The following is a 13,623-nucleotide window of genomic DNA, read 5'->3' as shown; positions in this document are numbered from 1 at the left end:
TATGCATGTATAAGTAGTTTTTGTGGTTTCTATTAAATTTTAGATAATGTTAAAGAATATGATACAAATCCTTGAAAGTAATTCCTCTCTTAAGATTTTTAGAGAAATAAGGATATTGTAAACTTACCGTATATTTCCGCGTACAAGGCGACCTTTATATAAGACGAAGTACAAAATTACAGCAAATTTTTATGAATTTATCTCATATCAGTAGTATAAGATGACTGCTCAATCATAAAACCATCTGTGTATAGCCTAGGCTAGCTTTTGCAACACCAGGTATCTTATGAAATATAGGTTATGTAAAGATGATGATACAGGTAGTCGCTGACTTACGACAGAGATTGGGACCGAGAGATTGGGATAAGTCGATTTCGTCATGTCAAACTAAAAAAGTGAAGTTTCCGTAGATTTATTATGATGCGTTATGATTCGGCAATCATCTCTATCATATTTTATCAATATTTTCTTACTGTCTATCATTATTCCATTTTGTTTCATAGGATATCATATGCTCTATTAATGCATTTATGTATTCTAGTTTTCAATTTTGGAAGCATTTTACCGATCGAGAAGTACTTAATATTTTGTCTACCTTTGGTTGATAAGCTGATCTGAAAGTGCCGCTACCTACTGTATCAAAATATGGCGTACATACGTATGGCATATTTTTTTTTTCTTTTAGAATTTCTTAACTTATTAGAAATGTCTTCATGAATATTACATTAGCGCCAATATGTTCCAGGAAATCAGTTTCCATACAGTTCGTCTAATCATTAGGTATAATGCGAAATAGTTGTACAGTAGCTCTTTCTCTGTGCGTCTGTGTGTGCTTGCTCTCGCAATCGCATACGGGTAGTTCATTTTTAAAGCTTCATATAGTATTCAATTTTTAGTTCAATATTAAGCCTTCATGTTTCATTAGACATTATTGTGTTTTATTAAACCACGTTTATATTATATTTTTCAATTTCTTGATCATATCAATAATCAACAAATACTTTTGATTTACTTTCGGTTGGCATCAGCTGATCTCAAGGTCACGCTGCCATATTACGATTATGCGCACATATAGTACGAATAACACTGATTTATATAATTTTCTTGACTTTCGAAATCCCTTCATAATGAATATTATATCAGTGCCAATATGTTATAGGGTATCACATTCTCCATACATTTCTTTTATAGACCTTATTATTAGTTATAAAAGGAATATGCATCTCTCTCTCAAAGAAGAAGAAAATCACTTGATTTGCCTCTCGCCTTCTCCCAGAAATATGACACATCAGACTTTTTTCTTAGATTTATGGTAAGTTGTACTAATCTCAGAACTAATGATACAGACCACTAAAACACTTGATATCGTTACTCGGTGTTTCAATGATGGGAATGCTGTAATAAGATAACTCTGTAACATACATACATACATATACCATGGCACTTCCCCCAATTTTGGGGGGTAGCCGACATCAACAAAGAAACAAAAACAAAAAGGGGACCTCTACTCTCTACGTTCCTCCCAGCCTAACAAGGGACTCAACCGAGTTCAGCTGGTACTGCTAGGGTGTCACAGCCCACCCTCCCACATTATCCACCACAGATGAAGCTTCATAATGCTGAATCCCCTACTGCTGCTACCTCCGCGGTCATCTAAGGCATCGGAGGCAGCAGCAGGGCCTACCGGAACTGCGTCACAATCGCTCGCCATTCATTCCTATTTCTAGCACGCTCTCTTGCCTCGCTCACATCTATCTTCCTATCACCCAGAGCTTCCTTCACTCCATCCATCCACCCAAACCTTGGCCTTCCTCTAGTACTTCTCCCATCAACTCTTGCATTCATCACCTTCTTTAGCAGACATCCATGTTCCATTCTCTCAACATGGCCAAACCACCTCAACACATTCATATCCACTCTAGCTGCTAACTCATTTCTTACACCCGTTCTCACTCTCACCACTTCGTTCCTAACCCTATCTACTCGAGATACACCAGCCATACTCCTCAGACACTTCATCTCAAACACATTCAATTTCTGTCTCTCCATCACTTTCATTCCCCAAAACTCCGATCCATACATCACAGTTGGTACAATCACTTTCTCATATAGAACTCTCTTTACATTCATGCCCAACCCTCTATTTTTTACTACTCCCTTAACTGCCCCCAACACTTTGCAACCTTCATTCACTCTCTGACGTACATCTGCTTCCACTCCACCATTTGCTGCAACAACAGACCCCAAGTACTTAAACTGATCCACCTCCTCAAGTAACTCTCCATTCAACATGACATTCAACCTTGCACCACCTTCCCTTCTCGTACATCTCATAACCTTACTCTTACCCACATTAACTCTAAACTTCCTTCTCTCACACACTCTTCCAAATTCTGTCACTAATCGTCCAAGCTTCTCTTCTGTGCCTGCAACCAGTACAGTATCATCCGCAAACAACAACTGATTTACCTCCCATTCATGGTCATTCTCGTCTACCAGTTTTAATCCTCGTCCAAGCACTCGAGCATTCACCTCTCTCACACATCCCTGTCTCAGCCCCACTCTCACCGGAAACCAATCACTCACTTCATTTCCTATCCTAACACATGCTTTACTACCTTTGTAGAAACTTTTCACTGCTTGCAACAACCTTCCACCAACTCCATATAGCCTCATCACATTCCACATTGCTTCCCTATCAACTCTATCATACGCTTTCTCCAGATCCATAAACGCAACATACACCTCCTTACCTTTTGCTAAATATTTCTCGCATATCTGCCTAACTGTAAAAATCTGATTCATACAACCCCTACCTCTTCTAAAACCACCCTGTATTTCCAAGATTGCATTCTCTGTTTTATCCTTGATCCTATTAATCAATACTCTACCATACACTTTTCCAATTACGCTTAACAAACTAATACCTCTTGAATTACAACACTCATGCACATCTCCCTTACCCTTATATAGTGGTACAATACATGCACAAACCCAATCTACTGGTACCATTGACAACACAAAACACATATTAAACAATCTCACCAACCATTCAAGTACAGTCACACCCCCCTCCTTCAACATCTCAGCTCTCACGCCATCCATACCAGATGCTTTTCCTACTCTCGTTTCATCTAGTGCTCTCCTCACTTCATCTATTGTAATCTCTCTCTCATTCTCATCTCCCATCACTGGCACCTCAACACCTGCAACAGCAATTGTATCTGCCTCCCTATTATCCTCAACATTCAGTAAACTTTCAAAATATTCTGCCCATCTTTTCCTTGCCTCCTCTCCTTTAACAACCTTCCATTTCCATCTTTCACTGTCTCTTCCATTCTTGAGCCAGCCTTCCTTACTCTCTTCACTTCTTTCCAAAACTTCTTCTTATTCTCTTCTTATGAATGACCTAATCCCTGACCCCACCTCAGGTCAGCTGCCCTCTTTGCCTCACGTACCTTGCGCTTTACTTCCACATTTTTCTCTCTATATCTTTCATACTTCTCTACATTATTACTCTGCAGCCATTCTTCAAAAGCCCTCTTTTTCTCTTCCACTTTTACCTTCACTCCTTCATTCCACCATTCATTGCCCTTCCTCATGCTGCCTCCAACAAACTTCTTGCCACACACATCACTTGCAATCCCAACAAACTTTTCTTTTACTAACTTCCACTCCTCCTCTAAATTACCCGTTTCTCTTACTTTCACTTCGTCATATGCCATTTTCAACCTTTCTTGATATTTACTTTTTACCCCCGGTTTTATTAGCTCTTCAACCCTCACTACCTCCCTTTTACATCCACCTACTCTATTCCCCATTCTTTTGCTACAACTAATTTTCCTTCCACCAAAAAATGATCAGACATACCGTTAACCATACCCCTAAACACGTGCATGTCTTTCAATCTTCCAAACATTCTTTTAGTTATCAACACATAATCCATTAATGCCCTTTCTACTACTCTTCCATTTGCCACTCTTACCCATGTATACTTATTTTTCTTTCTTTTTGAAAAAGCTATTACTAATCACCATCTCTTGCTCAACACACATATCTACCAGTCTCTCACCACTCTCATTTTCACCTGGTACGCCATACTTCCCAATGACACCTTCTACCTCTCCAGCGCCCACTCTAGCATTTAAGTCACCCATGACAACTACATAATTCCTTCTACCCAGTCCTTCTACACACCTAGTTAATTCATTCCAGAACTCATTCCGCTCTTCTTCACTTTTCTCACTACCTGGCCCATACGCACTGACAAACGCCCAACATTCCCTACCCAACCTAACCCTTACCCACATTAACCTAGATGATATCTCCTTCCATTCCACTACTTTACCTGTCATCCATTCACTCAGCAATAAAGCCACACCCTCTCTCGCTCTTCCCCTTTCAATCCCAGACACTCTACCAGACATTTCACCAAACATCACTTCACCCTTTCCTTTTATCTTCGTCTCACCCTTCTATTCCTAAACATACTTCCAATTTCACATCTTTTACTCTCTATCGTACTACATCCACGCACATTCAAACACCCCAAAACTAGAGTAACATAATGAAAGGAAATCATTTGGTTTGTCAGCCTGCTTCCGCCAGATACATAACATCACAAGATACGTGGCGTAAACTCTACGAAGAATGACTTGCAAAATATGTAAATTCATTTTCTCTTTTCTTGCAAGAAATGAAAAGAAAATACTAACTTACCAAATAAAAGTATTTAATTTTTATAATGTAAAAAGAAATATATTTTCCAGAAAATATTTGTCCTACTCGTATACTTTCTTTAGATAAACATCAATCTATTATCAGAGATTAAATATAATTAGCGTACAGTCAAATCTACGCTACATAGTACTCATGACAACCGATACAGACCCACAAAACAGATTTTGAAGCAAAGCGAAAAATCTGTTTTTGGGTGAGATGGCCATGTCGTCCTGATGGAAGCTTCTTATAGACAGCTTTCTAAGGGATATTTGGCTACAGTGATACTCCCAGAGAATTGACCATAGGTCTCCAGAATTTTAACTCTTGGCGCGAGTATCCTTAAAATTTCTCTTAAGGATATCGCATAATATCAGGGGACGTATATCTTGATACGACACATGGCAATCTTCACCCCGAATAGCGTTTTCGCTTCGAGGGGGAAGAGTGGCGAAATTGAAGGGGAGCCGTTATTAAGGTTACCCTTCCTCCCCTACTATTACAGGGCTCCAAGATGGCGCTCAATCCTTGTAGTATTAAGCATGGTGCTACAGATATAGTATTTTTGGGAGGGATTATTACCTAAGCCTTTTCTTAGAAAAGGAGGGTGGGTCCATCAGGACGACATGGCCATCTCACCCAAAAATAGATTTTTCGCTTTGCTTCAGTCTGTTTTTTGGGCTCAAGCCATGTTGTCCTGATGGAAGTTTACCAGAGAATTACTTGAGAGTACTGTGTCTGTGGATTTGTATAAGTGCCTCAACCTTGGGACAGTTTATATATGGTCATCCAGACCATTGAGAAATATGACGTTACCGTTATACGTCATTACCACTAATCATGGAACAATGTTAGGGCTTCCTGCCCCCTGCAGGGAAGTGTCTTGCTAGACAGTAAAAAAGGCTCAAGGTTTGTATACGTGTAGGAACAAATATAAATATCAACTAGATCTATTTGTTTCTATATATCAGTACAATAAGTATAAGTTTTACTTAGGAAAATAAGTAAAAGAACTCTGGCTACGTTTTATTTTGCTACTTGCGGGGCGAAATAAGATGCAATTACAGTGAACCCTCGTTTATCGCGGTAGATAGGTTCCAGACGCGGCCGTGATAGGTGAAAATCCGCGAAGTAGTGACACCATATTTACCTATTTATTCAACATGTATATTCAGACTTTTAAAACCTTCCCTTGTACGTAGTACTGTTAACAAACTACCCTTTAATGTACAGAACACTTAATGCATGTACTACAGTATCCTAAACTAAAACAGGCACAAATATTAAAGGCAATTTTATATCATGCGTTTCCTAAACACGCTAAAAAGCACGATGAAAAATGGCAACCAATGTTTTGTTTACATTTATCTCTGATCATAATGAAGAAACAAACTGGAGGTAGAGCTTTGCTTATTACCCAGACATATTTCCCATACTTTTCCCTTAGAACTACATCACATCTTCCTACTTTAGATATATATATATATATATATATATATATATATATATATATATATATATATATATATATATATATATATATATATATATACAGTAGGGTCCCGAATTATGCGAGAATTTGGTCGATGAAAGGCCTCGTGTAATTGGAAATTCGTATATTTCGAAACACATCATGGCGGCAAACAGCAACCTACCCGTCAATTTTTTTTTCACTCCATTTCTAGCTTTCTAGCTATATATATACTGTATATACACTGTGTGTGTGTATGTATGTGTGTATATATATATATATATATATATATATATATATATATATATATATATATATATATATATATATATATATATATATATATATATATATATATATATATATATATATATATATATATATATATATATATACTGTAGCTTTTTCAATATTAAACTTACCCGATAATCATGTAGCTGTCAACTCCGTTGCCCGACAGAATTCTATGGAGGGATACGCCAGCTATCACAATACTAGAAGGGGGTGTATTTACCAGCGCCACCTGTGGCCAGGTACTCAAGTACTTCTTGTTGACACCTCCTCAATTATTCCTCTGTCGTGCTTCCGGCAAGACGTTCTGGGATACGCTTATGTTCTTGGAGTATTTTCACGACTTTGGTGAAGTATTTCTCTTTGATTTCGGCTGTCGCTTTACTGGAAACTTCTATATTAGATTAGTTAGCTTTTGGAATTAATTTGTTTAATTATGGTGACGAGAGAGTATGAACTCTCGTTCACCTTTCAATGGCCGACCCTTCCCTTAGACGGAAGTGTTGGTGTCTAAGAGAGTATAGACTCTCTTTCTTAATTTTGCTTAACAAAGTTATAGATTTATTTTATATCTCTCCGCCTCTTATAGGCCTCTTCGATTAACTTCCTTTTATTATAAACTCATTAAAATTAATTTTTATATTTGTTTATATTCGACCTTCCTAATAGTAGGCGGTCTTTTACCGAAGTTAATTAACTTTGAGCCCGTCATTTCGGTTTTACCTGTTAACATATTATGCTATTTCCGCCACAGAGTTTGAAAGAATTTCTTTGATAGTCTCGTACTTTTTTCAAAGTTGAACTAACGTTTTGTTTTGTCTCTGCAGTTGTTGACGTTCAGAACGTTCAACTTGCACTCTATCGTTACGATAGAGAAAGAATGTTCACGGTTTCACGTTGCAGTAAGAGTAACCGTGTCTAGCGTTTTGTTCATTCTTTCTTAACTTAATGGTTTTGATCCTATAAAGGAACTTTTCAGTTTTTTCCTTTAACAATAATATGTTTTAACGATATATATGATTGGGCTCTTCTCTCAGGTTCTAAGTCAAGAGAGAGAGAGAGAGAGAGAGATAGAGACGGAGGGAGAAAGAGGATAAACGTTTCATTCAAGCCTGCCAGGCGTACGAGTAACGTCGTTATCGTTTTTGCTCTTCTCCCTAGTCTCTTTAGGGGAAGAAACTAAACGTTTCTAGAGTGATCTAGTGTTTAGTCTCTTTCCAGCCACTGAATTATCTTTCATTAGATTTTTCTGTTACTTTGTAATTCTGTTTTCGCAATTACTAACTTTGAGAAAGGATAGAATTGCGTATTTCAGGTACAAACCACTTAAAGTTTCGAGTTCAGTGAAATAAGTGCAAACAGAAATCAAAGTGATAAGTGATTAGTGCGTGAGGGTACTTTTGTGCGCGCCAGTCGTCCTCCCAGTCCGGGACCTCTTGCAAGCTCCCAAGCCCAGGGGAGAAGCAATGTCGAAGGGCATAAGGGTTCAGCAGGCCTTGATCGGCGCACAGAAGTATCCTCGGTGGTTGTGGGCGTGTCTTACCGAGACCGTCACTCCCACCCGCAGACGATTGAGCCCTTATTTTGCTCGTCTGCAGAAGAGATTAGAGAAAATAAAGGCAGAGTAACGCTGGTCTCAGGTCTAAAGACCTCTTAAACGTTAAGTCCAGACCTATGCCAGACGTACGAAGTTAAAGTTCACAACCCGAATGCAGTCATTGGGTTAGCTCTGACTCTCCTCAGTCATCAGTTGATTACACTCCGCCTAAGAGGAGTAAGGTTCTGCCGCAACAGATCTCTGCTGTTAAGGCTTTACCTCAGCAGACCTTAGTGTCTGCCGACCCCAAGTTGACTCTACTGCAGTCCATACATTCACAACTTTCGGTCTTGATGCGTGAGTGTCGGGCTGAGAGTGTTGCGCCTCCGCCTCCGCCTATGATCGCTCCGCCTGATCGCAGTACCACCTGCCAGGCGTACGATGTTGTGAACTCTACTACAGTCCATGCAAGCACAGCTTTCGGACTTGATGCGTGAGTGTCGGGCTGAGAGTGTTGCTCCTCCGCCTCCGCCTACACTCCCTCCACCTACACTCGCTCCGCCTGATCGCAGTACCATCTGCCAGGCGTACGATGTTGTGGACTCTACTACAGTCCATGCAAGCACAGCTTTCGGACTTGATGCGTGAGTGTCGGGCTGAGAGTGTTGCTCCTCCGCCTACACTCCCTCCACCTACACTCGCTCCGCCTGATCGCAGTACCACCTGCCAGGCGTACGATGTTGTGGACTCTACTACAGTCCATGCAAGCACAGCTTTCGGACTTAATGCGTGAGTGTCGGGCTGAGAGTGTTACTCCTCCGCCTCTGCCTACACTCCCTCCGCCTACGCTCGCTCCGCCTGATCGCAGTACCACCTGCCAGGCGTACGATGTTGAGCCACGTGCTGAGTTTGCTGTTCCCTGTGGTGTTCAGCCTCCGCCTTCCTTAAGGCAACCTTTACAATGGGATCAGGAGGATTATACCTCTCTTCCTCCGCCTCCACTTGCTGCTCCACCAGTGATGCAACACTCGGTTGAGGTACAACAACCTCTCCCGTCCATGAGTCAGTCTCCTCAGCTCTCGCTGCAGCGAGCTCAACCCTCCACAAGGCAAGCACCACTACACCTTAGCCTTGCGCCTCAGGAGCCTCAGCTTGCGAGACATTTACCTTGTTCTGCGCAGCCTCTTCCTCATCGCGCTCCGCTCACACCACAGGAACTGGAACTTGCTACTCCGCTTCCGCCAACCGCTCAGCAAGCGCAACCCTTGGGTTCAACCACTCATGCTAGGAGTCAGCCTCCTCCACCCATGCGCCTTCCTTCTGCTTGTCTTTTATTCAGCCTTTGCAGACTGAGCCTCAGGTGTTCCCTCAACGGAGTCTTGAAGAGGAAACCACAACTATTGTTGTTCCAGCTCGTTCTGACTCTGCTATTCAGCATACCTTACCTCCATTTTCATACCATGGTTTAAACCCCATGCAAGCATGCATAAAGCACTCTAGCACTGGTCATGGAATTTCTGAGAAATGTTAAACGCCATGCACACGCTCTGCTTTCCTTACAGCAGGCTCTGCTTACAGCAGGCTCTGCTTACTACATGCTCAGCATACAGCATGCTCTGCATTCAGCATGCTCTGCATACAACATGCTCTGCATACAGCATGCTCTGCATTCAGCATGCTCTGCATACAACATGCTCTACATACAGCATGCTCTGCATACAGCATACTCTGCATACATCATGCTCTGCATACCTTACCGCATGCTTCTCAACACATCTTGGGTTGTTGCCAACTCACTAGACTGTCAAGCAGTTTCATAACGTTGCCTTCTAGTCTGCTGCTTTTGCACCAGTGAACCCTCACTCAGAGAACTTAGCTTTTCTAGGATAAGGTCCCTGTAGATGAGAAAGTTCTTTTCTCCCTCCTTCTGATATTCCCTTGAGGACTCTGTCATTTGGAGGGAGCCTTTAGCTGCATAACCTCTTATGGACTTTTATTTAAGCATAACATGCTTACAGGGAAGGTAATGGTTCCACTTCAGTCGCTAATCCCGTCTGTTACCACACCTGCTCCCATAGACCTTGAGCTGTGTTGCATGACATGCAGTCCAAGCTTAGTCCTTGTTAGAGGATTTTTTGTTTACGGAGTCAATGTGTCACGGGGAAGACGTTCAACAACCAACAGAAGTGACTTGTTGTGACGCAGTGCGGCAACCTCAGCAACCCGTTAAGGAGTTGTCTGTACGACCCAGACAGTCTAGACAGATTCGGGTTGTCACTGTACTTCCTCGCTTGCCCATGATTGACAATTTACAGACTGTGCAGCAGTATCATGATCTTGTGTCCGGCTCCGTCAGACGACTGGCTTTTAAGAGCTCCCACAAGTCGTCGCTGTCTGGAGATTTTCAAATGGACTATGGATCTGACCAAGGAACTGGGCCTCCTGGTCAATTTTGAGGAGTCTCAGCTCGTTCCATCCCAGACCATTGTCTCCTTGGGTATGGATCTTCAGAGTCGAGCTTTTCGGACTTGTCCGTCGGCCCCAAGGATCTTCCAAGCCCTAGAATGCATCCAGAGCATGCTGAGAAGGAACCGATGCTTAGTCAGGCAGTGGATGAGTCTAACAGGGACACTTTCATCGCTGGCCCTGTTCATCGAGTTAGGGAGACTCCACCTCCGCCCCCTTCAGTATCATCTAGCTGCTCACTGGATAAAGGACATGACGCTAGAGACGGTCTCAGTTCCTGTTTCCGAAGAGATGAGGTCTACTCTAACGTGGTGGAAGAACAGCATTCTTCTCAAGGAAGGTCTACCATTGGCTGTTCAGACCCCCGACCACCGTCTCTTCTCGGACGCATCGGACACGGGCTGGGGTGCGACACTGGACGGACAGGAATGCTCGGGAACATGGAATCAGGAGCAAAGGACACTTCACATCTATTGCAAGGAGTTGTTGGCAGTTCATCTGGCCTTGATAAACTTCAAGTCCCTCCAGCTAAACAAGGTGGTGGAGGTGAACTCCGACAACACCACAGCCTTGGCTTACATCTCCAAGCAGGGAGGGACTCATTCGAGGAAGTTGTTCGAGATCGCAGGGGACCTCCTCATTTGGTCAAAAGATCGAAAGCTCACGCTGGTAACGAGGCTCATTCAGGGCGATATGAATGTCATGGCAGATCGCCTCAGCCGGAAGGGTCAGGTCTTCCCCACAGAGTGGACCCTTCACAAGAATGTTTGCAGCAGACTTTGGGCCCTGTGGGGTCAGCCAACCATAGATCTATTCGCTACCTCGATGACCAAGAGGCTCCTCTTGTATTGTTCTCCGATTCCAGACCCAGCAGCAGTTCGCGTGGATGCCTTTCTGCTGGATTGGTCCCATCTCGACCTGTATGCATTCCCGCCGTTCAAGATTGTCAACAGGGTACTTCAGAAGTTCACCTCTCACAAAGGGACACGGCTGACGTTGGTTGCTCCCCTCTGGCCCGCGAGAGAATGGTTCACCGAGGTACTGCAATGGCTGGTCGACGTTCCCAGGACTCTTCCTCTAAGAGTGGACCTTCTGCGTCAACCTCACGTAAAGAAGGTACACCCAAACCTCCACGCTCTTCGTCTGACTGCCTTCAGACTATCGAAAGACTCTCAAGAGCTAGAGGCTTTTCGAAGGAGGCAGCCAGAGCGATTGCCAGAGCAAGGACGACATCCACTCTCAGAGTCTATCAGTCTAAATGGGAAGTCTTCCGAAGCTGGTGCAAGGCCAATGCAGTTTCCTCAACCAGTACCACTGTAACCCAGATTGCTGACTTCCTGTTACATCTAAGGAACGTAAGATCCCTATCAGCTCCTACGATCAAGGGTTACAGAAGTATGTTGGCAGCGGTTTTCCGCCACAGAGGCTTGGATCTTTCCTCCAACAAAGATCTACAGGACCTCCTTAGGTCTTTTGAGACCTCAAAGGAACGTCGGTTGTCCACTCCAGGCTGGAATCTAGACGTGGTCCTAAGGTTCCTAATGTCATCAGGATTTGAACCGCTCCAATCAGCCTCTTTTAAGGACCTCACATTAAAAACTCTTTTCCTCGTGTGCTTAGCAACAGGTAAAAGAGTAAGTGAGATCCACGCCTTCAGCAGGAACATAGGTTTCACATCTGAAACGGCTACATGTTCCTTGCAGCTAGGTTTTTTGGCTAAAAACGAGCTTCCTTCCCGTCCTTGGCCTAAGTCGTTCGAGATCCCAAGCCTGTCCAACATGGTGGGGAACGAACTGGAGAGAGTACTTTGCCCAGTTAGAGCTCTTAAGTACTATCTAAGAAGGTCAAAACCATTACGAGGACAATCAGAAGCCTTATGGTGTGCTATCAAGAAGCCTTCTCTACCAATGTCTAAGAACGCAGTTTCTTACTACATCAGGCTTCTGATTAGAGAAGCAAATTCTCATCTGAAGGAAGAAGACCTTGCTTTGCTGAAGGTAAGGACACATGAAGTGAGAGCTGTGGCTACTTCAGTGGCCTTCAAACAGAACCGTTCTCTGCAGAGTGTTATGGATGCAACCTATTGGAGAAGCAAGTCAGTGTTCGCATCATTCTATCTCAAAGATGTCCAGTCTCTTTACGAGTACTGCTACACCCTGGGACCATTCGTAGCAACGAATGCAGTAGTAGGCGAGGGCTCAGCCACTACATTCCCATAATCCCATAACTTTTTAACCTTTCTCTTGAATACTTTTTATGGGTTGTATGGTCGGCTAAGAAGCCTTCCACATCCTTGTTGATTTGGCGGGTGGTCAATTCTTTCTTGAGAAGCGCCGAGGTTAAAGGTTGTGATGAGGTCCTTTAGTATGGGTTGCAGCCCTGTATACTTTAGCACCTTTGAGTTGATTCAGCCTCCCAAGAGGAACGCTGCGCTCAGTAAGGAAGACGATCTTATTAAAGGCAGAGTAACGGTTCAAGTCGACTTCCTTACCAGGTACTTATTATTTCATTGTTATTGTGGATAACTGATTATATGAAATACGGGATACTTAGCTATCCTTTAGTCTTGTACACTGGTTTTTCACCCACCCCCCTGGGTGTGAATCAGCTACATGATTATCGGGTAAGTTTAATATTGAAAAATGTTATTTTTATTAATAAAATAAATTTTTGAATATACTTACCCGATAATCATGATTTAATCGACCCTCCCTTCCTCCCCATAGAGAACCAGTGGACCGAGGAATAATTGAGGAGGTGTCAACAAGAAGTACTTGAGTACCTGGCCACAGGTGGCGCTGGTAAATACACCCCCTTCTAGTATTGTGATAGCTGGCGTATCCCTCCATAGAATTCTGTCGGGCAACGGAGTTGACAGCTACATGATTATCGGGTAAGTATATTCAAAAATTTATTTTATTAATAAAAATAACATTTTATCTTAACAATACTGTAAGAAATCCTTCTTATAGATTTTTTTTATAAAATACTGTACAAAATTTCTTTTATGGATAAATAAAACAATAAAAAGTTGTTAAAGTTTTGATAATTTTCTATGACTGTAGTATTTACTACTGTACTATGCATAGCTTACTGTTTTCAGTATTTTCCGAATGATGTAGAATTATTTCCTATAGAT

General features: G+C 42.3%; 1 protein-coding gene across 1 annotated transcript in view; it reads left to right on the top strand.

Moving 5' to 3' along the window:
- The window catches only part of TfIIFbeta (transcription factor TFIIFbeta), a 76,367-nt gene that overhangs the window by 47,363 nt on the left and 15,381 nt on the right, over positions 1-13,623 (top strand). The window lies entirely within an intron of this gene.

This window comes from Palaemon carinicauda, chromosome 18 (assembly GCF_036898095.1).
Source record: "Palaemon carinicauda isolate YSFRI2023 chromosome 18, ASM3689809v2, whole genome shotgun sequence".
Classification (NCBI taxonomy): domain Eukaryota; kingdom Metazoa; phylum Arthropoda; class Malacostraca; order Decapoda; family Palaemonidae; genus Palaemon; species Palaemon carinicauda.
This window is presented reverse-complemented; position numbering and strand designations above follow the sequence as displayed.